Source organism: Phoenix dactylifera, chromosome 4, assembly GCF_051530095.1.
Source record: "Phoenix dactylifera cultivar Ajwa chromosome 4, Ajwa_hap1_PhDact_Kaust_v1.1, whole genome shotgun sequence".
In the NCBI taxonomy this organism is placed as follows: Eukaryota; Viridiplantae; Streptophyta; class Magnoliopsida; order Arecales; family Arecaceae; genus Phoenix; species Phoenix dactylifera.
Window position 1 is genome coordinate 26,254,192 of NC_143193.1, and position 26,738 is coordinate 26,280,929.

Consider the following 26,738-nt stretch of genomic DNA (forward strand, 5'->3'; position numbering starts at 1 on the left):
AGGTGTGAAACAATAAATTTCGACGTTAAGGCTCCCCCTTTCATTTGGAATTATATAAGCCTTCATATCATGCAATCAATTGTTTGGCTTATATATATTTAATGATTTTGCTTTCTTAAAAATTCAGATTCTCCCCCTCAACACATGCATTCAACTTTGTTTTGAATCTCAGAATTTTCTTTTAGTGCATTGAAGCTTTTGAACTTAAATTTTTGGTTTTTAAAGGAAAAATCTGTCAATTTGTTCTTAAGTATGATTCAACTAATCTCCAAATATCCCTTGAATAGATTCTGGAGATTACTCCATTAGGAGCCCCAACAGAGAGATAATGAGCCTCGAGGTATCGAATCCACTAAGAACAAATTATTGTGTGTTTTAAAAGTTTTCTTTTTATTGATTTTCATTAATTCTCTTTACATGTCTATTCAATATATTTCTCCCCCTTTTTGTCATCATAGCAAAAAGGAAGAAAACACATTACACAAGCAACTTAGAGATTAATTTGCACATTTTTGAAGAAAATGGTCTACTCCTTGTATTGATGTATAAGTAAGTACACTTGTGATTACAAAGAGGAAAGCAATAAATACATGTCAAAAGACAATAAGTAAGCTAGGGCTTCTTGGAGGAGGATGCGGCTCCCTTGGGCAGTCTCGATTGTTCCATGAGTAGGGTGACCCCATCTGTGACGTGCCCTAACTGTGTGATGATCGCCGAAGTAGCCCTGCTGTGAATCGAGGAGAGCTCAGTCACACTCTCCTGGAGTGTGTCCAGCTTGGCGATCAATACATTCGCCAAACGCTCGGCCCCCTGGCTCTGGGTGCCCATATCATGTCGGATGTCATCTCGCATCTTCCTTGTGTTGCTTGTGACATCGCTCATATTGGAGAACTGGGCTTGTATCAAGCTTCTGACATTGTAAATTTCTTCCCTCAGATGGGCCGTCATCTCGGTCACGGCTGATAGGGAAGGAACCAATGCAGAAGAGGGGGCAGTGGAGGGAGCAGTCGCTGGACCTCGGAGCTCCCTCAGCAGGTCGTCCCGAAGATCTCGTACAATCTCCTGCCACAACTCCCGGAGCTGCTCAGGAGAAATCCGGACCTCCATCGGCTGAGTGGGTGGAGCTGAGGAGGAGGGTCCGGCTGAGGTGGATGGTGCTGATGTGGAGGGAAAGGTGGGATAGTCAAAATCTGGATCAGGACTGGGGGAGCGTTTAGTGGTAGGTGTGAAGGAGGATGGTTTCCTGACCCAGGTTCCCTCTACCTTATGAAAACCCATCCTGTGTAGGGTTCCCTCACTCATGCGATCTGTCCATCGCAGTGCGCGAGAGGGTTCCTCATCAGGAATGGGGATCCCGGACTCCCTAAAGATCAGGGTGTACATCATCCCATAAGGAAGGGTGAGCCTAGGTCTGTCTAGTGGCTCACAAAGGTACTTGTAGATCATCTTGGGGAAGTTAATAGGTGTGTCTTGGAGGATGTAGAACATAAGGGCTAGGTCCCTCTCAGATACAAAATCAAAGCGGCCGGTCTTAGGAAAAAGGGTCCTAGAGATAATATTCAGGAGGAGCCGCATTTCAACTGACAGTGAACTAGCGGACACCTCATCGATTGGGGACTGGGGTGGACTCCCTAAAATGGCCGTAAGGGCCTCAGTCCTATCCTCTGGGTGTGTAGGAAATACCCCAACTTGGGGAAGATGTAGAATTTGTGCTATGAAATCCTCAGAAATGAATAGAGGAACACCCGCTACGGTTCCCTGTATCCCCCCATTGCCCCTATCCACTGTTCCATAGAACTCCCTAACTAGACCTGGGTATGTGGGGAGATCTAATGAACAAAAGAACTCTAAACCTTGGCCCCTCAACCTATCTCCCATGGTGAAGCCCTCCCGGGAGAGATAGTCGAAGTTGACGTATCTCCCGGTGGAGACCGCCTTCCCGGCGCACGGTCGCGAGGGAACCGGCCTCGGCGGGGAACGAACCGGAGGTTGTGGCCTCACGGGATTATTCCGAGCCTTGGACCGTCGCTCGGCACCGGTCGCGGGTTGGGGCCTCTTCCGGCTTGGGACAACCATTTTCCGAGGCATCCTTGACCTAGGGATGGGGTAAAACCTAAGGGACGGAAGAAGGTCGACGGAAAAGCCCTAACGACGGTTGGAGACGATCTCGGAGACGGCTCTAGGGTTTGTGAACAGTGGAGGCGGTGAATAGAAGTGTTGATTAAACGCTTGGATTAGGGTTAAAAACCCGGATCCCGACCTCGAGTCGACTCCTGTAAGTCGCGAGTCGACTCGACCTCGAGTCGACTCCAAAATATGCGCGAGTCGACTCCCCTTATGCTTCCATCGGCCTCGAGTCGACTCCCGTGCGAGTCGACTCCCCGTCATGAGCCGACTCTGAAACGTATCCGAGTCGACTCGAACTCTGGCACGCACCTAAAAATTATGCTATTTTCGTACCAAACAAGGGACACTCACTAAGTTATGATCTGATTTGATGATCATAGATGAGAAACTCTATTTTTAACACAATCTAATCATCAAAATCAATGAACTAGAAGAGTACATCACTAGGATGGATCAATCACTCGTAATCCTCTCCTAAGCACACAAAATCTCTCTTCACTCAAGGGTTTTGTGAAGATATCAGCTAATTGATCATCAGTACAAACAAATTGAAGTGTCACATCACCATTCAGTACATGATCTCTTATGAAGTGATGTCTTATCTCAATATGTTTAGTTCTTGAATGCTGAATTGGATTTTTAGTTAGATTAATGGCACTTGTATTATCACAATTGATGTGAATTTTATCTTGTTTAATGCCATAGTCTTCAAGTTGTTGTTTAATCCACATAATTTGAGCACAACAACTTTCGGCAGCTACATATTCAGCTTCAGCAGTAGATAATGCAACCGAGTTTTGTTTCTTGCTAAACCATGAAATTAAATTTTCTCCTAGGAATTGACATGACCCGCTGGTGCTTTTTCTATCAAGTTTACAACCAGCAAAGTCTGAATCTGTGTATCCTATTAAGTTCAGACTAGATTCTTTAGAATACCATAAACCTATACTTTTTGTTCCTATTAGGTATTTAAAGATTCTCTTTACTGCAATAAGATGAGATTCCTTAGGATTAGACTGATATCTAGCACACATGCATACACTAAACATGATATCAGGTCTACTTGCAGTGAGATACAATAAAGATCCTATCATACCTCTATACAGCTTTTGATCTACAGATTTACCTGATTCATCTTGGTCTAGTTTGCATGATGAGCTCATGGGTGTGCTGATTGACTTGTTTCCCTCCATATCAAACTTCTTAAGCATCTCCTTGATGTATTTAGCTTGATTGATGAAGATCCCTTCTTTTGATTGTTTGATTTGAAGCTCGAGGAAATAGTTCAGCTCTCCCATCATGCTCATTTCAAACTCACTCTGCATCAAGTCAGCAAATTCTTCGCAGAGGCGATTGTTAGTAGCACCGAAAATAATATCATCAACATAAATCTGCACTAATAACATATCTTTGTTTTTCTTCTTCAAAAACAGTGTTGTATCTACATTTCTCCTAGAGAACTCATGATCTAGTAGAAATTTGCTAAGTCTTTCATACCATGCTCTAGGTGCTTGTTTCAAACCATAAAGTGCTTTGTTCAATTTATACACATGATTAGGGTATTGATAATTCTCAAAACCAGGAGGTTGTTCCACATACACCTCCTCATTAATATACCCATTTAAAAATGCACTTTTTACATCCATTTGAAATAATTTGAAATCCTTAGAGCATGCAAATGCTAGTAATAGCCTGATTGCCTCAAGTCTAGATACAGGAGCAAAGGTTTCATCAAAATCTATACCTTCTTCTTGATTATAGCCCTTTGCTACTAGTCTAGCCTTATTCCTAATTACAATTTCATTTTCATCAAGTTTATTTTTATATATCCATTTGGTACCTATAATTGAATATTTAGGGGGTCGTTCAACTAGGTTCTATACCTTGTTTCTAGTAAACTGGTTTAATTTTTCTTGCATTGCATTTATCCAATTTACATCTTTTTCAGCTTCTTCTATGTGTTTGGGTTCGAAATGTGAGACAAAAGCTAGATGATTATTTAAGTTCCTAAGAGATGCTCTAGTCCTAACAGGTTGAGATGGATCATCTAAAATTAAATCCTTAGGATGCCCATGAGCATACCTCCAAGCCTTAGTCAGCCCATGATCCACAACAGCCTCTTGGCTTGATGATGCATTTCCAATTAATTTTTGTTCATCTTCTTGTAATGTCATCTCATCAATCTTTTCTTCAAGTATTTCAGCATCATCATCAAGATCAACTCTCTTGCTAGAAGAATTATCACTAGAGTCATCAAAAACTACATGTATTGATTCTTCAATAACAAGGGTTCTTTTATTAAAGACTCTATAGGCTTTACTAGTTGTAGAATACCCCAAAAATATACCCTCATCAGATTTAGAGTCAAATTTACCTAGATTATCTTTCCCATTATTATGAACAAAACACCTACATCCAAAGACATGAAAATAGTTTACCTTTGGTTTTCTGTTTTTCCAAAATTCATAAGGTGTTTTCTTTATAATGGGTCTCAATAAAACTCTATTTAGTATATGACATGAGGTATTAATGGCTTCTCCCCAAAAATACTTAGGGAGGTTACTTTCACATAGCATGGTTCTAGCCATTTCCTCTAGGGTTCTATTTTTCCTTTCTACAACTCCATTTTGTTGTGGAGTCCTAGGTGCAGAAAAATTATGAGTTATTCCCTTTTTACTACAAAACTCATCAAATAAATGATTTTCAAATTCGGTTTCATGGTCACTTCTAATAGCTATGACTGAAGTATCTCTAGCATTTGTTACTTCCTTATGAAATTTCTTAAAAACTGAAAATGCTTGATCTTTATGAGCTAAGAACATGGCCCAAGTGTATCTAGAATAATCATCTACAATAACTAGACCATATTTACTTCCACCTAGACTTGTGGTTCTAGTTGGTCCGAATAGATCCATGTGTAGTAGTTCTAGAGGTCTAGAGGTAGAGACACAATTTATGGATTTAAAGGAGTTCCTTGATTGTTTGCCATATTGACAAGCTTCACATATTTTATTCTTTTCAAACTTTAGTTTTGGCAAACCTATCACGGAATCTCTTTTAACTAGTTTTGATATTGTGTCCATGCTTGCATGACCTAACTTACGGTGCCATAACTAACTAGCATCATTATCCTTAGTTTCATTAACAACTAAACATGGGTTATGTTTGGCAAGATCCTCAAGGTCTACAACATACACATTCGCACGTCTTATTCCTTTAAAAACTAAACTATTGTCATTTGAGTTGGTTATGATGCATAGTGATGGTTTGAACAAAACATCAAAGCCTCTATCACACAATTGACTAATGCTAAGTAGATTATGCTTAAGACCATCAACATATCGAACATTATCAATAAAGGTTGAAGGGGTAATTTGTACTTTACCTATACCAATGATGTGACCTTGGTTATTGTCTCCAAAAGTCACAGCACCTCCCTTCTTAGCTTCAAGGGTGAAGAATTGATCCTTGTCACCCGTCATGTGTCTCAAGCAGCCACTATCCAAGTACCGACAATTTTTGTCGACCTTGGCTGCAAGACACTCCTACACAAGCAAATCATACAATTTTAGGTACCCAAGTTTTCTTGGATCCTTCATGGTTAGTAATGGTGGTTCCTTTTGGAACCCAAACCCTTTTAATTTTTCTTTTAGTTTTTTCTTTTCTATAATCACACACATTTGCTTTATGTCCTAAAGTTCCACAGCAAAAACATGTTATTTTCTTAGTTTTGCTTTCTCCTGCTTTAACAAAGAAATTACTAAGGAGTTTTTGTCTATTTTTAGGTTTATACCCTAAACCAGCTCTATTGAACACAACTCGTTGACTATTAAGTATCATTTCTAATTTTTCTGAGCTATAAGTAAATTTTTCTACAAAAGGCTTGTACTTCTCAAGTTCTAGTGCCAACTTTTGTTTTTCTGTTTTTAGTGCATCTAAGTCTTTTGTGAAATTACCTCCAATAGTTTGTTTATCCTTTTTAAGTTCAGAAATTTCCTTGGTTAGTTTTTCGTTATCTTTACTCAAGGAATTAGTTTTTTTAATTAACATTTGGTTGCTTGTCTTAAGTTCTAAATTTTCTTTAGTGATAAAATCCTTATCCTTAACTAATTTATCGTATTTATGGAGGTGAGATTGATTAGTTAGTTTTAGCTCTTTATTCTTAAGGCTTATTGTCTTATATTCATCCATTAATTCATTAAACGCATCATATAACTCATCAAAGGTAAAATCTAAATGCGTTTCAGATGTTACCTCATTTTCGTTTGCCATAAAGCATAGATTGGCCTTTTCTTCTTGTTCCTCATCCGATGATGATGAAGATGTGTCGGAGTCCGATAGGGTGGAGACGAGGACCTTCTTTTTCTTGTATTTGCTGGCCTTCTTGAGCAAAGGGTAGTCTGCTCTGAAGTGTCCCGGTTTCTTACATTCGTAACATCCGATTCCCTCATTTTCTCTTTTCTTACCTTTATCCTTGTGATAGAAACTTGAGGGGCCTCTCCTTTGATGAAAGGTCTTCTTACGGTTGATGAATTTTCTGAACTTACGCACGAGAAGAGCCTCATCATCATCTCCCTCATTGTCTTCCTCTTCACTGCTGCTGCTGCAAGATAAGTCTTTGTTAGTAGAAACAGATTTGAGGGCTATTACCTTTTTCTTGTGGGAGGACTCTTCTTCGCTGTGTTATTTCATTGTGAGCTCGTGCATCATTAGGGATCCAAGAAGCTCCTCAAGTGGAAGCTTGTTCAAGTGTTGCCCAAGGTGACAAGCCAAGAGGGGGGGTGAATTGGTTTCTTTTAATTTTAACTATCTTACTTGTATTAAATGATGAGTTAGTGAACTTAAACAAATCATAATGCAAACAACAAGAAGTATAGTGGTTCGGTGCTCTCCTTAGCACCTACGTCCACTTCCCAAGCGACCCCTTGGGAATTCACTATAATCCCGCGGATTACAGTTGGATTGTTTTCCGGGCTCACAATCCAAAAACCTTTACACTTTGGTTTTCCGGGTTCACCAAAAACCTATGTTGGTTATACGGGCTCACCAACGAACCTATGTTGGTTTTACGGGCTCACCAACGAACCTATACAATTGGTTTTACGGGTTCACCAACAACCTACGTTGGTTTTACGGGCTTACCAACAACCTATGTTGGTTTTACGGGCTCACCAACGAACCTTTACAATTGGTTTTCCGGGTTCACCAATCAACCTATTCCGTTGGTTTTGCGGGCTAACCAACCAACCTTTACAAGTAGTTTAATAAACAAAGGAAGAAGATTTAAACTCCTAGATGAGCAAATATAACAATATAATCTACAAAAAAGAGTTTAGAGAATATTTATCGCTTGATGTGACTTCTCTCTTCTTTGTCAAGGATGCTTCACTCTTCAAGGGTGGATGGAGCTCTTGATGACTCTTTGAATCTGCTCAACCACTTTCTTTTGATTCTTGAATGAAGCACTTGGATGAAGCTTGCCTTGCTAGGGTTCTCTCTTGAATGCACTTGATGTATTTTCCAAAGCTTGCTTCCTCTGATGAATACTCCCTCTTAAATACTTCTCCAACCTCCAAATAGTCCTTCCTGACCGTTGGATTGAAGAAACTAGCCGTTTATAGCCGTTGGGAGTCCAAAAAGCACTTCTGCACAACTAGCCGTTATGCTTCTGCCCGTGCTTGGGTCGGCTCAACCTGTCCTTGGGTCGACCCAACTTTCACTTGGGTCGACTCAAACATTCCTTGGGTCGACCCTCTCAAAGTCCACAGAAACTTGAAATTCAGCATTCCTTCACTTGGGTCGACCCAACCTTTCTTTGGGTCGACTCAAGGTTCAGTTGGGTCGACTCAACTTCTTCTTGGGTCGACCCTAACAGGGTTTCCAGAGAACCTTTTCTGTCTTCTGTTCTGTCTTGCCTTTAGGTCGACCCTCTCAGGGTTTGGGTCGACTCAAGCTTGGGTCGACTCAACTATATCTTGGGTCGACCCTCTCAGTAAATCCAGAGAACCATTTTCTGTCTTCTGTTTGAGGATCTTGATGTTTGGGTCGACTCATGCTTTCCTTGGGTCGACCCAACTCACTGTTCATTTGTGCCATATTTGCAGAGGTGTGCCAAATGTTTTCTTGATGTGCCGGGGTCGACCCAATTTATCCTTTGGGTCGACTCAATCCACACTTTGCTGCATCTCAAGGTTAGATTCATTCAAATAAACAATGAAATGTATCTATATCAATTAATACAAAATATACTGAGAGTAATAAACTTATAAATGAAGTATCGATTTAACTTATAACATACTCTAGATAATTGCTTGTTAATCATCAAAATAACACTATCATCCTCAATCTCCCCCTTTTTGATGATTACAAAATAAAGAGTATGAGCCTATTGATACTTATCTTAAATTCAGTTTTTGAAAGGGTTTAACTTGCTGAATTTCAGCTTTTCATATATAAGAGTGAAGTCTCCCCCTATATCATTTAAATATTGCCAATTTGACTTTTTGTGTTACTCCCCCTTTCATTTATAATTCATTAAAGATGAAACTCCAAAAATTTGAGATAAAACATGAGTTTCAGGTTATGTATCGAGGTGTGAAAGGTGCGTGCCAAATTCTGAATTTATGTGTGCCAAATTCTGAAATTTGATATAAATTGTTGAGTTGAACATTTTCATTGTTGCAAATTGCTCCCCCTTGGATGTATATGCTTTCCTATATGATTTTCAATTTGTTTTATAAATTATTTTACTTTCTTTCTTTACTTCTCCCCTTATTACTCTTTCTTTACTTCTCCCCCTTTTTGTTACTCTATTTACTTTTATGTTTACTTCTCCCCTATTTACTCTTTCTTTACTTCTCCCCCTTTTTGTTATCATCAAATAGGTACATGGGAAAAGATGCAATAAATACCAAACTTCAAACTTCATTGATCAAAATAGGAACATTTTAGTATATCAAAAGCAAAAGTAAATACAATATTCCTCAATCAAAGTTTAAAGATGCATGATAACCACCAAATACATATGAGAACTAGATACATATCCTAGTCTCTAAACAAGATCGTGAGACTCTCCCGGATCACTTGGCTACGGCTCTCTCGGGTCCCATTTCTCCAAGATCTTGAAGTAATCTACTGTTTGGAGATGATTGGAGAAGATTTGAGAGTGGAAAATAAGGTTTTCGGAAGAGGACAAAGGGTAAACAGTGCCCTAGATAGCTCACGGGTCCCCCTTTTAACAGTGGGATCCCGACGTTGGGTCGACTCAAGAAACTTCTTGGGTCGACTCAACGTTGGGTCGACCCTATTCTGGGTTGGGTTGACCCAAGTGCAGAATTTTTCTTTTCTCTTCCTTTTTGCTTCTAAAAATTTTCCTTGCTTCCAATCCTTATAAATTCTTTCTGGGATAATGATACATGAGTAAGGAATCTATAGATAACAAGTTTGACTCATGTTTCATGGATTTTTAGAAATTGGAGGAATGTATCATGAGACTACTTGCTCCCTTTTATATTTCTTCAATAAAAAGGATCACATATACCTAATTCTCTCCTTAGCGTGCAGAATCTATCTTCACTCAAGGGTTTTGTGAATATGTCGGCTAATTGTTTTTCAGTGCATATATGCTCAATACATATGTTTCCATTTTGCACATGATCCCTAATAAAATCATTTCTTATTTCTATGTGTTTGGCTTTAGGAATGAGATATTTAGGATATAAGCCAGAAGTGATCTCTAAATGTAGATTCCAAAGATAGTTTTGAAATCAAGTGTAGATGGAATCTTTTTCAAGTTATTTCAAGGAGTATCAAGAATAATATTCAAAGAAAGCACGAATGAAACTTCAATACCTTTTTTTTTTTAATATATTAAGTATATAGCAACATGAGAGCAATCTAATTAATTTTTAGAGTATAGTATAAGAGCAGATAAAGATCAAAACTTATATACTCGAAAAACATAAGATTATGTTGAATCCTTAATTCTTAATGACTTCAAAGTTCTTTCATGATATAAAAGTATTGGAGCATAGATACCAAAATATGAATTTATGCAATGTAGGATACATAAAATTCAGGGCTTTGAAAGTTCTTTGAAAGCTCTCTTAAAGACTTTCTTTTACTCCTTTAAAGATCATATCATCAAAATCAATTAAAATGAATTGGCTCATGATTGAAACACTAAAGTGCAAGCCAATAAGAGCTCATTAGTAGATTCCAAAGTAAATTTCCAATACTAAGACAAATGGAATCCTTTTCACTTAGTTTTCAAAACAAGTGATTTACCAATTAAGTACAGATGAAAATCCAACTTTCAAAAGATATTCAATGAGGCACAAAGTTTAATACTACTTTACATTTAGTATTCTTTCTCTCATCTTTAGTTGTGAATTTACATGATTAAGTTCTATATGATCTCTCCCTCTGAAATTTTCTTTCTCCCCCTTAATTAATCATTCCATTTGAGAGTTTTAGAATTTGTTCAATAAAATTGTCAATCTCGAAAATATATTTTATTTTCATAAGACTCAAGGTTTGAGATAAGACAATCTTTATAGAACTCATCTCAAGGTATAAACTTATTATATAATTAAAGCAAGTCTTGCAATATAAGGAGGTTCATCAAAATCAATCCATAAAATTCAAGATATGCATCAAATTAAAGTAACTTTAGGATAAGATACTGAATATCTAAAGCTCCCCCTTAAAAGATGCATTCTTCTTTAATTATTCTTATCTTTTGTTGAATTTCAGATTTTAATGATAAACGTGAATAAAACTGAAACTTTATGATATCAAGAATGTAGAGTGATCTAGAATTATTCAAAATTTATAGCAATCACTCATTTTAATCTTTTAAGAACAAGTTATGCTTCCTCTTAATCTTTGAGAAAATGTACTGAAATATTAATCAGAAAATAATTCATTTGAAGCTCAAATTCTTTCAAAAGCATTTACATTTTCTTTCTTTTAAGAATCATTTGAGTGAGCTGAAATATTTCTAAACTTAATATCATTCACTCTTTTAATAATATATATATACATATATATTTTGATAGAAGTCTTTAATAATGTAGGAGAGGAAAAAAACATATAGATGATCATTGAAGTATATATATTTATAGAACTCAATTTCTTAATCAAAGTTTTTCAGCAATGTATATATGAAGCACAATAAATCTTTTCAATATCAAAATAAAATCACATATTTAAAAATATTTGTTTGCAATCAAGATCATCGAAAGACACATCATTCAGACCAATATTAGTACACTTTGAAGATAAGAAATGATATGTTTCAGATGCGTATCGGGGCAAGCAATCAAGGCATCAGAATTATTCTATTTTTCTTAAGCTGTAGTTTTATCTAGAAATTCATATTGAGTTTAAGCTTTTATACAAAATCAGATTCTGAATTTCATAAAGATTCTCAAGGAAGCTTTCAAAGTTGTAATTTGAGATATGTATCTTCACATTGTAGCTCATCTTAAATCATTACGATTGAAAACACATATTTCAAACATATAAGAGCATATTCAGAATATTTGTATTTATGTTGAATTTTGGTATGAATTTGAACATTATATACCAAAGTTAAGCAAGTTGAAGGATAAAACAAAATCAATTCATTTTGCCTAAATAGAGATATCCTTCTCTTCTCCTTTTTACAAATTTATTCAACTTTCAAATTTTAAAGATGATTGTGAACGACAATTCTGAAATTTTTTTTCAATAATACCAAATAAATTTTAGGTAGTATTTCAAACATTCAATCAAATTGTCCAAGCATGGAGCATTACAAAATATTGAGAACCCATAATTCAAGACATCATGCCATATGCAAAATATATTATGTGTTAAGTCATGCATTAAAATATTAAGAGCAAGCATGTCAATGATCAAAATTAATTCTTTTCAAATAAACTCCTCCTATTTAAATATAATCTTGCACTGATTTCATCCTTAAAGTGTGTTTTCAAGTGATTAAAAATTTGACTTGATTCTTCTTATATACTTTCATTTTTACCTTCTTATGCTCTATACTCTATTTGCTCCCTATCCGGTGGAGTTGGAAGGGGCACGAGGTACTACCACTAGCCTCCCTCTTGTGCCGTCCCTAATATACCCTACACCGAATAGTTGGGTCAAATAGTGCCGGGTACTACCACTAGCCTCCCCATTGGCACCATCCCTATAATGAGCAATGTAGAAATGTTAAACTGTTCTCTTTAGCAACAAGATATTCACTCCAAACTCTCCCTATTTAAATATAATTAATTACGGATTTTATCCCTTCCAAAAGAATGTTCACACAAGTCTCACAAATATGCTGAATATATTATGCTTGCGCTGCTTTTACTTAAGATTGGAGTATTTACTTAGCTTTTACTTCTTCTAAGCAATGTTCATTTTCTTTTTCTTTATCTCTCTCTCTTTTTATCATTTTCAAGTAGTTACATGAAAGAGCAGAATAAAGAATTAATCTAATATGCTGCATATAAATATATATCATGCAAACAGCATTTTCATTATGCCCAATGATTCATAGCTTATCACAAGTTATTTTGAATTAGAAACTTGAGGCATAAACTTGTGTATTTCATGGTTATGCATTATACAGGCAAAAGTGAACTTCAATTTAATCATACCATGAAACAATTATCATTAGCATGAGAATGAAGCATGATATCAAGAAGATTAGCAATTAAATGTTTAATCATGCTACCATATAATTTCAGACTATTAATTTTGCTCAACTAACTCACAAGAGAAGGGTTTAGATTACCAATGCATTTAGCATTCTTCAAGCCAAATATCTTTTAAATTCTTTACATCCTTGGCTGAAGAAAATCTCTCTTTTTTTTTTGTTTGCAAGGGGATGTTTATTGTATCTTTCATCGAGGTGTCCTTCAAGTTGAAATTTTTTGCTCATAAGTCCTGTATCATTAGCTAAATCTTTTTCTTTTCTTGAAGGCAATTCATTAGGTTCTCTAGGATACAAAAACATTCATACAACATATTTCTTAACTAGATGACTCAACATGAGACATGATAATAATTGAATTTGAGTCACTTTACTCAAGAGATTGCCTAAATATAAGCAAGCACAAGTCACTTGAACTAAAGAGATAACTTCATTAAGTAAAATGGTTCAAGGACAAGCATGTGAGGCAATAGAAGGATTCATCAAGGTCAAATCAATTTTTTTTTATTTTCAGAATTAATTTAGCTTAGATTCTATTTGCTTAAGATAATTATCAATAAGATATACAAGTTGAGTTTTAATCAAATTATCTTAAACAGTTGTTTCTATCAAAAATTTTGATTATGATTTAGTTTTCAACACTAATAATCATGTTTCAGGGAGTTGAGCAATCTTCTTTTAGAGCAATTAGGATTTTATTTTGACTTATGAGTGATAGTTTAAAAGAATTAATATTCATGCTTTAAAAGATTTTTATGATCAAGTTAAGCATGACATGTTACAATTAATCAGTAGAATTTGAGATAATTTTAGAGAAAGATATTAATCATGGATACAATGATTATGCTCAATGAAGTTTTAACATGAAGGCATGAAATCAGCATCAATCATTTATACTAGAGAGAAAATTTAGATTTTGAAAACTTGAAGGAGAAAGTTATACATATTCATTCATTGTTTTCTTATCATCATGCAAGCACTAGAAAATTTCATGCTAAGATCGTGTAGATAAGATTTGTCATACATACAAGGCATTTAATAAATATTCAATAGCCTAACTGAATTTATAAAGTTAAGCATATCAAGACATAAAATGACAATTTAAATTACATTCACAAATGATGAAATAAAATTTATTTATAAGTCACATGCCATGGCACCCAATTAAGAGTTTCACATGAGCTTCAAGGGCTGCTTTGACACATTTGCAAGATAATCTCAGTTTTTCATTTTAGGTACCCAAGCTTGCTTGGGTCTTTGGGAGTTAGTGCATATGGTTCCTTTTGGAATCCAAATCTGTTTAATTGTAATAATTTTATCATTTGATTTGCTTGTATTGAAACAATAGGTAAAGTTTTTATGCCTATTCTTTTCATATTTGAAACAAGTTATCTTATTTGATGGTTTGCTTGGTGAATTAATTACCTTTTTATTTAGGGGTTTATTGTTAAGTAAGGAAGTCCAGTCAAGTTTTGATTTATCAAAATCAGCATGTTGGCTTTCAAACATTGTTTTTAATCTTTCTGAACTTACAGTGAATTTGTTAATAAAAGATTTCAGTTGGTTAACCTTTTTACTTAAGTTTTGATTTTCTTTAATTAAATTCTGATTTTTCTGAATTAATTCTTCTGAATTTAACCTTAAATGTTCATTCTCAAAATTTAATTTGTCTTTCATTTCAACGGTAGAATTTCTTTCTTCTGACATTTTCAGATTTAGCTTTTTATTCTTTAAACTAAGCTTCTTATTTTTTAAATTAAGCTTCTTGTATTCTAAGTATAAATCAGAAAAAACATCATGAAGTTCATCAAATGTAAAATCAGATTGAGCTTCAGTATGTACTTGATTTTTGAATGAGAAATCACTTTGTGTTCGAGTACATACCTCATCTTCATGTGCTACAAAGCATAGATTTTCAGTTTCAGTTTGATACTCTTCTTCTTCGGAACTAGTTTCAAATTCACTAGAAACGTTAGTGCATTCATATTTAACTTCAAGCATATTCCATATTTCCTTAGCAGTTATGCAAAAAGATATGCTATTAAGTTCACTATCATCCAATGCACAATATAGAATATTCATGGCTTTTGCATTTTGCTGAGCCCTTTCTTTATCATGATTAGTGTTTGTGTGTAGCCCATTGACTATGATACTCCATAAATCGTAGTCATGTGCTTGAATGAAAATGCGCATGCGTGCTTTCTAATATGTGTAGTTTATACCATCAAATAGTGGAGGTCTATCAATTAATTGTCCCTCACTCATAGAACATCCCACTTGGGTTGTCATGATCTTTAACTCTTGATTGTGAGATCAATGAGTACTATTAGAGCACCTTGCTCTGATACCACTTGTTGCCCAAGGTGACAAGCCAAGAGGGGGGGTGAATTGGTTTCTTTTAATTTTAACTATCTTACTTGTGTTAAATGATGAGTTAGTGAACTTAAACAAATCACAATGCAAACAACAAGAAGTATAGTGGTTCGGTGCTCTCCTTAGCACCTACGTCCACTCCCCAAGCGACCCCTTGGGAATTCACTATAATCCCGCGGATTACAGTTGGATTGTTTTCCGGGCTCACAATCCAAAAACCTTTACACTTTGGTTTTCCGGGTTCACCAAAAACCTATGTTGGTTTTACGGGCTCACCAACGAACCTATGTTGGTTTTACGGGCTCACCAACGAACCTATACAATTGGTTTTACGGGTTCACCAACAACCTACGTTGGTTTTACGGGCTTACCAACAACCTATGTTGGTTTTACGGGCTCACCAACGAACCTTTACAATTGGTTTTCCGGGTTCACCAATCAACCTATTCCGTTGGTTTTGCGGGCTAACCAACCAACCTTTACAAGTAGTTTAATAAACAAAGGAAGAAGATTTAAACTCCTAGATGAGCAAATATAACAATATAATCTACAAAGAAGAGTTTAGAGAATATTTATCGCTTGATGTGACTTCTCTCTTCTTTGTCAAGGATGCTTCACTCTTCAAGGGTGGATGGAGCTCTTGATGACTCTTTGAATCTGCTCAACCACTTTCTTTTGATTCTTGAATGAAGCACTTGGATGAAGCTTGCCTTGCTAGGGTTCTCTCTTGAATGCACTTGATGTATTTTCCAAAGCTTGCTTCCTCTGATGAATACTCCCTCTTAAATACTTCTCCAACCTCCAAATAGTCCTTCCTGACCGTTGGATTGAAGAAACTAGCCGTTTATAGCCGTTGGGAGTCCAAAAAGCACTTCTGCACAACTAGCCGTTATGCTTCTGCCCGTGCTTGGGTCGGCTCAACCTGTCCTTGGGTCGACCCAACTTTCACTTGGGTCGACTCAAACATTCCTTGGGTCGACCCTCTCAGAGTCCACAGAAACTTGAAATTCAGCATTCCTTCACTTGGGTCGACCCAACCTTTCTTTGGGTCGACTCAAGGTTCAGTTGGGTCGACTCAACTTCTTCTTGGGTCGACCCTAACAGGGTTTCCAGAGAACCTTTTCTGTCTTCTGTTCTGTCTTGCCTTTGGGTCGACCCTCTCAGGGTTTGGGTCGACTCAAGCTTGGGTCGACTCAACTATATCTTGGGTCGACCCTCTCAGTAAATCCGGAGAACCATTTTCTGTCTTCTGTTTGAGGATCTTGATGTTTGGGTCGACTCATGCTTTCCTTGGGTCGACCCAACTCACTGTTCATTTGTGCCATATTTGCAGAGGTGTGCCAAATGTTTTCTTGATGTGCCGGGGTCGACCCAATTTATCCTTTGGGTCGACTCAATCCACACTTTGCTGCATCTCAAGGTTAGATTCATTCAAATGAACAATGAAATGTATCTATATCAATTAATACAAAATATACTGAGAGTAATAAACTTATAAATGAAGTATCGATTTAACTTATAACATACTCTAGATAATTGCTTGTTAATCATCAAAATAACACTATCATCCTCATCAAGTCCTTAGCTTCTTGGATTGCCGTCACCTTGGCTTCCCATGATCTTGGTAGACAGCGAAGAATCTTTCTGACAAGCTCACTGTTAGTATAATTTTTGCCAAGGCTTTTTAGGCCATTGACAATGTCAGTAAATCTAGTGAACATGCAAGTGATTGTTTCATTAGAATCCATCTTAAATAATTCATACTTATGAACTAATATATTTATTTTGGATTCTTTGACTTGATTCGTGCCCTCGTGGGTCACTTCAAGTCTATCCCAAATCTCTTTTGCAAGATTGCAAGTAGAAACTCTATTGAATTCATTTCTATCTAATGCACAGTAAAGCACATTCATTGCTTTGGCATTGAGTTGTGCCTTCCTAATGTCATTGTCATCCCAATCCTTTTCAAGTTTGGGTACAGTGACACCCTCTACATAAATGGATGGGATGTATGGTCCATTTAGTATAATGGTCCACATCTCATAGTCTTGGGCTTGGATAAATATTCTCATCCTAGCCTTCCAATATGCGTAGTCGGATCCATTGAAGAATGGAGATCTTTGGGTGGACTGGCCCTCAATGTGGGAAGATCCAAATGGGGTTGTCATTTTGATCTTTTACTCTTTGGGTAAAAGAGTTCCGGCTCTGATACCACTTGTTGCCTAGATAGACAACCCAAGAGGGGGGGGTGAATTGGGTTTTAAAATAATTATTACAATTAAAATGTTTGTGGATAACTAATTAACACTTTTAGCAAGTTGATTAATTAGATGCTATGTGCTGTGAATGAAATGAAAGTAAAAGACGACAAGGCAATCACAAACACAATGATTTTATAGTGGTTCGGAGCTAACCCTTGCTCCTACGTCTACTCCCCAAGCCTCACTTGGGAATTCACTATAACCCCTCGGATTACAACCGGTTGTTTTCAAAGCTCACAACCCAACTTGTTGTTTTACGAGGTTACAACGAACTTGGTCGGTTTTCCCAAGCTCACCGACTAGAACCGCCCGATTGTTTTTCCGGGATCACAATCAAACCCTTACACGTTGGTTTCAACCTAGGCTCACCAACAAACCTTTACACCCTTGATTCAATCCCCTGATTGAATCAAGTAAGGACCAAATGGTTTGAACAGAAACAAACAGAAGAATAGAGCTTCTAAAAAGCAGATATACAGCGATATAAATAATAGAAAAGTTAAGAGCCCTCAAACAGTTTATGATGATGTAGTGGAGGGCTTCTTGAACTCTGGGTCTCCTCTTGTATGTCTCGAAAACTTGAAAGCTGAAGGAGACTTCTTTAATGCTGGAAGAATTGTTTGAATGGAGTTGATGGCACTCTTCCTTCTTTTTCGTTGAAATGCTTTGGCAGAGGAAGATTTTGAGTTTTCTTTGAAAGGAGTGTCACTTCTTTTTTTTGCTACAGTCCTCTGTGGCTATTTAAGCCATTCCCCATGGGAACTAGCCGTTAGACACACTTTACTAGCCGTTCTGCACATTCTGCACATCCTGACAATGTTTCCGTTGGGATCGGAGTCGACTCACTCGATCTGGAGTCGACTCGGCTGCAGCAGGAGTCGACTCATGCTTTTCTGGAGTCGGCTCGGCAACTGTTCTGGATTTGAATTAAAGTGCTCTTCTCGACTGGGAGTCGACTCGACTTAACCCGGAGTCGACTCCCCAAAGTCTGGAGCTGACTTGGCACTTTTGGAGTCGGCTCATCCCAAGGAATCCATGGATGTATTTTCCAAGTTTGCTCACTCGAGTCGACTCGTGAATTCTGGGAGTCGACTCGGCACTCAGAGTCCGAACTCCCGAGCTTCTGTCTTTTGGCTCGTGCTGTCTTGGAGTCGACTCGGACTGTTCTGGAGTCGACTCGGCTCTCAGTATCCGAAAAGCAGTCTTCTGTCTTTTTGGGGTAGCGCTGCCTTGGAGTCGACTCGAACTGTCTTGGAGTCGACTCGCCTCTCAGAGACAAAAATACTGTCTTCTGTCTTTTTGGGGTCGCGCTGTCTCGGAGTCGACTCGGCCTTTGCGGGAGTCGACTCGGCTCTCAGTGTCCGAAAATTGCTCTCTGACTTTTGCCTTGTATTACACTGAGAGTCGACTCTCGCTTCCTTTGGAGTCGACCTGCCAACCATCGGAGTCGACTTGCGTTCCTCAGGAGTCGATTCGGCTCTCAGGGTCCAAAATAGCTTCTCTGTCTTTCTATCTGTAACTCCCTGGAGTCGACTCGTACAACCCTGGAGTCGACTCGGCTAGCATCGGAGTCGACTCGCGCTCTTCAGGAGTCGACTCGCTGACAGGTTTTGAGTTGTATCTTTCTGTTCGTCTGTCTGTTCTCAGTCGGAGTCGCCTCGTAATGTCCCGGAGTCGACTCGAGCCTGTGCCAGTGCTTCTGATACACTTGGAGTCGACTCGAAATATCCTGGAGTCGACTCGAGTCTCAGACTTTGGTTCACATTGACTTCTTAACTTATCCAAATTGTCTTGAACCAAATCTAGAGACACTTAGCCATAAATTTACAAGGATATCACTGAAACACTAGATTGAATTCATTAGTAAACATAAGATATACTCAAATGCTTTGAGCTCATCAAAATCAAATAGGGTTATAATCAATCACTCCATAGGCCAACATTTCAACAAAGTCGGTAGGAAAGCTCTTCTCAATCAAGAAGAGAAATTTGTAGGATCGAGCTCCAGTCTTCAATGCTGACATTATAATTGACTGGTCGAGATCACGAACCTCCCATGTTGCAGCGGTGAAACGGTCGATGTAGTCTTTAAGGAACTCTCCTTCCTTTTGCTTGATATCGAGGAGAGAATCCGATGTTCGTCACTGGCGTTGGTTGGCAGCGAACTGCCTGCCGAGCTGCTCAAAGGAGGACACAGTGCTCGGCTTCAGACCGGAGAACCAAAGCCGAGCCGCACCTTGGAGGGTTGCAGGGAAGGCCTTGCAGAGCACGGCCTCCAAGGACCCTTGCAGTGCCATAAGGGCTCGATAGCTCTCCAAGTGGTCAAGGGAGTCGGTGGTCCCGTTGTAGGGCTCTATCTGAGGCATTTTGAACCTCGGTGGGACCGGCTCATCTTCGATCTGGCAGGAGAAAGGTGACTTGGTGGTGAACTCAAAGTCATCTTCACGCCTTGCCTTCTGGCTGTGGAGCGCCTCAATCTGCCACTCGAGTTTCTCGATCTTTCTGCCGAGCTCAGGTGGGACTCCTGTTGCAGCTCGGCATGGGGCAGGCCCCGCCTCAGATGGGTACTCTCGGGCTCGAGGCGTCAGGCTTCAGCGCGAGCTCGCAGGATAATGGATGCGCTGAAAGTGATTCCTAGGTTCTTCGGTATTAAGCATGCTTAATTTTTTTTTTTTTAAACCATGGCTGAACCTGATCGGGTTGCCTACGTACCCCTTCATAAGGGGGATCAAGCCATACGTAGTTCTTTTTAAGTTTTAAAATGCAGCGGAAAAACCGAATCAAATAATTTAATTCATGCATGCTTACAAGATCAAATCTAGAAATCAGCACCTTAAGAACACATAGGATTATGCCGGAATCGTTTAAACAATTATGCTAAAACTTTCATGCATGATTAACTATCAGATCTGAAACTTAATAACTCTATTCCGATTAATCTCCGAATATCCATCGAATGGATTCTGGAGATAACTCCGTGAGGAGCCCCAAAGGAGGGTAAAACCTCGGGAAATCAGACCTAGACCCTGACTCCAAAATAAAATATTGATGTGGGATTAATACCTTTTATGATGGAAGAAACTTATGGATCTGATCCTTGACTTCGTAGCCACGCACACGAATGGCCTCTATGAGAAGTACACGCGAAGCCCTAGGTAGATCGTCTTCCACGGGAGTGCTAGCTCGTGCAGGAACGTTGCGATGGCTGAAGCTTTCTCCTTCTAAACACTCAACCTTTGATTGTTCTTCAAGGAGATAGAGGATGGACGTGAGGAAGAAGGAGAAGAAGGAATGGAGGCCCTCAGAGAATTTTTTCATAATTTTTTGAAACCTCTAAATATGGTATATCTTGAACCCAAGGCATGGGGGTCTTTTATAGCCAAAAGACCACCCCACGCCTCACACCTAATTTAGCCAAATAATTTGGCTGATAAAATTTTCAAAAAATTTTGGTGGTTTGGCAGCTAAGAAGAGATAAACATATCCAAATTTCGTCATTTTGGATTCCTAAAAGATAGGAATTCATGCGTCCAAAGTTCAGCCGCAGACCACCCTATTTCATGCACCATGCAATCCCTACAAATTAGGAAATTCATCTAAATCTTTCTAGAAAGATTTAAGGCTCCATTTTTATAGGAAATATAGCCCCACGCCTCCTCTCTTCTCATGCAATTTTTGGCTAAAAATAAAGAAGATAGACATAGAAAATATTGGGGACAAATTAAGGTGTCATTCTTCTCCAAGAAGATAAGGATGGGTTCCTAAAATTTAGGGATTCTTCTCCTTATCCAATTCTGATTATTTGGACTCATAATCCTCATCAAATAAGGTCTTCTAATTTATTTGGATCAAGCCCAATCCAATTGGGTCAAGTCCCATCAATTGGGTCAAGCTCAATCTACTTGGGTTGAACCCAATCCAATTAGGTCAAACCCTGGTGCAGCCCAAATTGAATCCTATTCAATTTGGCTCAACCTAAGCCCAATTACTTAATCAAATTAAGTTCATTAGCAATCTAATTGCTAATTAATCCTCCAATAATTCAATAATTATTTTAATGCAACTTTTGCTTAGGATAATTTGTCAATTGTATTGACCAAATTACCCCTTAATGATTCTTAATCATCAATCAGCCATTTGATCAACCTAGAAATTTCTATGCGTGTGACCTTATAGGTTCAAGCCTAAGCCGGTAGTATAGAAACATCTTCCTATACTAATCGATGTGACCATCTAGAAATGGTATCCGACGTCCAGATAGGCCGAATATATGCGAAGCAAATATTCTGGAACCCTGGACTATGGTTACTGTATTATTCAATCCCTTTGACTCCTAATGCCAGGATGACTTAGAGCTCACTGTCAACCCTATAATTAGTACATCCATTATATGATTAACTTTAGATATCCTCACTGGGATTACCCTGGCCAAAGTTTTGCTAAATTAATCACAAGACATTATCTCCTATTTTCAGGAGGGGTCAATTCCATCTCGACTCACAACTGACTACACAAGTACTTGACTGCACCCAGTGACCTTCCGTCACTGAATTGAAATTCAGGTAATCCGGTACCAAAGTACAGTGAGTTGCTTGCTAGTCATAGGTTGCGGTCTCAGGTCAGAGGGCCAAACTTATACCCATATCCACTCGGAACATCTCTTGACAGTGGAGCATTTCGGAATTGGTCACGTTCAGTGAAATGTACTCCTACACTTCACCTGTATGGCATACCAGTGTCTCCACACTCCTTGGTTAAGAGGACAACCAACGTATATGTCACACAACGACCTAATCTCGATAATATTGTCGTCCTAGTAACAACATATCATTTGGCCGCAAACAAGTTTAAGGACTCAAAGATAAATCCTCCTTTATCATAACATAAGTCCTAAGGACTTCATCATATAAGAGTTCATTTGAAGATGAAATGATAAATAATGCCAAATAATACTTTATTAATTTGTCAATTCATTTACAAAATTCAATCATCAATATGCTGACAATTGACATTTAGGATACAATTCCCAACAACTCTCACTTAGCCTAAAGCCAATCGACAGAGTATCTAATACCCATCTTCGACTTGTGTTCGTTGAACTCTTTGATGCCGAGGACTTTGGTAAATAGGTCAGCCAGATTTTCTTTTGTATCAATTTTCTGTAGAATCTGCCACTATGTGCTGCTTGGAACTCTTTCAGCAGATAGCACCACCCTTAAGAGTAAAGATATAACCCGACACGCTCTTGCTATCATCTTGATCTGACTCAAAACTTGAATCGGTATATCTCTCAAGTTTTAAGTCATAATCACCGTAGACAAGCCACTAATCTTTAGTATTTCTCAAATACTTAAGGATGGTTTTTACAACCTTCCAGTGGTTGCTACCTAGATCAGACTGGTGTCTGCTCACTACTCCTAGTGAGTATGCCACGTCTGGTCTAGTACATGTCATGGCATACATTATAGATCCCACTGTCGAAGCATATGGAATTCTATCCATACTCTCTCTTTCTTAAGGGGTTGTCGGACAATCTTTTTTAGAGAGGTTAATTCCATGGCCCATTGGAAGATAGCCTTTCTTGGAATTAATCATACTGAACCTCTTCAGTATAGTATCAATGTATGTGGATTGGGATAATCCAAGCAATCTTTTAGATCTATTTCTATAGATCTTCATCCTTAGGATGTAAGATGCTTCTCCCAAATCCTTTATGTCAAATTGAGATGATAGCCATACCTTTATTCCTTGTAATGCAGGAATGTCATTCCCGATTAGAAGAATGTTATCCACATACAAAACAAAAAATATGATAACTGAACCATTTGCCCATTTATAAATGCAAGGTTCCTCTTCATTCTTAATGAAGCCATACGATTTGATCACCTTATCAAATCGTATGTTCCAATTCCGTGAAGCTTGCTTTAATCCATAAATGGATTTTTGAAGCTTGCACACCTTAGACTCATCTACAGATATAAAACCTTCAGGTTGCATCATATACACCTTCTCTTCTAAATCTCTATTTAGAAAAGCGGTCTTTACATCTATTTGCCAGATTTCATAATCTAAGTGTGCTGCTATCGCAAGCATAATCCGAATGGATTTGAGCATTGCCACAGGAGAAAACGTTTCATCATAGTCAATACCATAACGCTGACGATATCCTTTGGCAACTAGACGGGCTTTATAGGTCTCTATCTTTCCATTTGCGCCCCGTTTCTTTTTGAAAATCCACTTACACCCTATGGGTTTAATTCCTTCAGGTGGGTCAACTAATGTCCATACATCATTGACCTTCATGGATTCCATTTCGGATTGCATGGCTCCAAGCCATGCATCAGAGTCATACCTCTGCATCGCATCCATGTAGGTGATCAGATCCTCATCGTTTTCATCAAGTTCGACAGGATCCCCGTCCCGGACCAAGAAACCGTAGTATCTGTCCGGCTGACGTGGTACTCTACCTGATCGCCTTAATGGTGCATCTAAGATGGATTCTGGATCTGATCTAATCAAATCCGACTCAATTGGTTCAGTGGATAGTGTCGGGTCTTCTACATGTTGAACTTCCCTAAGCTCAACATTAGAGCTTTTAGTTCCTTCACTAAGGAATTCTTTCTCTAAGAAAACAGCTCTATTACTTACGAACAACTTTTGTTCTTCAGCAAAGTAGAAGTAATATCCTTTAATTTCTTTAGGATAACCAACAAAAAAACATCTGTCAGACTTGGGTTCAAGTTTGTCTGTCTTCAAACGTTTGACGTACGCTGGACACCCCCAAACCCTAAGGTGAGAGAGTATCGGCTTACGTCCAGTTCACATCTCATGTGGTGTTTTATTTACAGACTTACTTGGAACCTTATTTAGAATGTAGCAGGCTGACTCAAGAGCATATCCCCAAAAGGATATGGGCAGATCAGCAAACCCCATCATGGATCGAACCATGTCTAACAGAGTTTGATTTCTTCTTTCTGATACACCGTTATACTGTGGTGTAACAGGAGGAGTCCATTGAGACAGAATTCCATTTTCTCCTAGATATGTCAAAAACTCACTGGTGAGGTATTCACCTCCTCGATCTGATCGAAGAGTTTTAATACTCTTTTCAGTTTATTTTTCTACTTCATTACGATATAATTTGAACATTTCAAATGATTCAGATTTATGTCTCATTAAATAGACATAACCATACCTAGAAAGGTCGTCTGTAAACGTAATGAAATATGAATACCCACCTCTAACATTTGTGCTCATTGGCCCACATACATCAGAATGTACAAGGGTCAATAAGTCACTGACTCGTTCACCTTTTCTGGTAAAAGATGATTTGGTCATTTTACCAAGAAGGCATGATTCATAGGTTGTCAATGATTCACAATCATTAACATCGAGGATTCCTTCTTTACTTAACCTGTTCATCCTGTTCTTGTTAATATGACCTAGCCTATGATGCCAAAGGTAGACATCCGTGACATTATCTATCCAGGGTGCTTACTTGACGTGTACATTACATTAACAGGTTGTGATAACAAGTAGATGTCATTGCTCAATCGTCCATTCATTACAGTAACACCATTCATAATGATATCACAAGAACATTTCTTTATTGAAATTTCATAACCGTTCATGGCTAAAAGGCCTACGGAAATTCCATTCAATAAGAATGTAGGACAATAGTGACAAGCACTCAAGACAACTACATGAGAACTGAAAACAAGTTTGAGATTTCCTAAAGCTAGAACTGGAACAGATCTTCCATCTCCAACATTCAGGAATCTCTCGCTGTTTTTAAATCTCTCATTGACTTGTAGCCCCTGCAACGAATTGCAAATATTAAAAAGACTACCAATATCCAATACCCAGGTCGAATTATCACAAATAGAAAAATTGCAAGGTATTATCATATAAATATCTTGATCAGCAACTAATTGCCCTTTTCTCTTGCTTGGCCTGTTCGGGTCAAGTGAGGCAAGATACTGAGGACAATTTTTCTTCTAATGCCTCTGCTTCTTACAATAGAAGCATTCTACCACATTGTGGTCAGCATTAATCTTTTTGGTCTGACTTGGCTTAGCACGTTGCACCTGAAAGTGAATCCTAGGTTCTTCGGTGTTAAGCATGCTGATTTTTTTTTTAAACCATGGCTGAACCTGATCGGGTTGCCTACGTACCCCTTCATAAGGGGGATCAAGCCATACGTAGTTCTTTTTAAGTTTCAAAAATGCAGTGGAAAAATGAATCAAACAATTTAATTCATGCATGCTTACAAGATCAAATCTAGAAATCAGCACATTAAGAACACATAGGATTATGCCGGAATCGTTTAAACAATTATGCTAAAACTTTCATGCATGATTAACTATCAGATCTGAAACTTAAGAACTCTATTCCGATTAATCTCCGAATATCCATTGAATGGATTCTGGAGATATCTCCGTGAGGAGCCCCAAAAGAGGGTAAAACCTCGGAGAATCAGACCTAGATCTTGACACCATAATAAAAGATTAATGTAGAATTAATACCTTTTATGATGGATGAAGCTTGTGGATCTAATCCTCGACTTCACAGCCACGCACACGAATGGCCTCTACGAGAAGTCCACGCGAAGTTCTTGAAGAGATCCAATCCTGCGGAAGTGCTAGCTTGCGCAGAATTTCTTGAGGCTGAAATTTGATCTTCCCAACGCTATCAACTTTTGATCCGCCTTCTTGGAAGAACTTGGAGGAAAGGTTTAAAGAGATTGAAGAGGATTTAGATCTGATCTAAAGACTCTTATCAGGGACCCCTAACACTAATGGCACGATGGACTTAGAGGAGGAAGAAATCGGCTAGATTGAATGCAGAATTTTTCCACGCATGAACTAGGGTTCCTCTCTTTCCTTTTTCCTTTTTTCTTCTTCTTTTTCTCTCCTTTTTTTCTTGAATTCGACCACCAGCTGATGGAGGTCCTTTTAATGTTGCTCTCCCACCTAACTTCATGCCAACCATCCCATATTTGTGGAGGATTTTGTGGGGTTTTGAATTTTGAATTCAAAATTCAAGTTCATATGCCATTACATGATGAAGCTTGATCTAATCTAAACCATTCATCATGTTGCCACTTCCCTCTTTCAATTTCGAAATTCCCATGCCCCCAATCAGATTAGAGGGTCACGTGGTGATTTTGTGGTGATTAAATTCGAAATTCAACCTTAATTAGAAGTGAGATAAAGATAAGGATGACATATGTCATGAAGAGAGAGAATTTGATCTTATCCAATTCTTTTCAT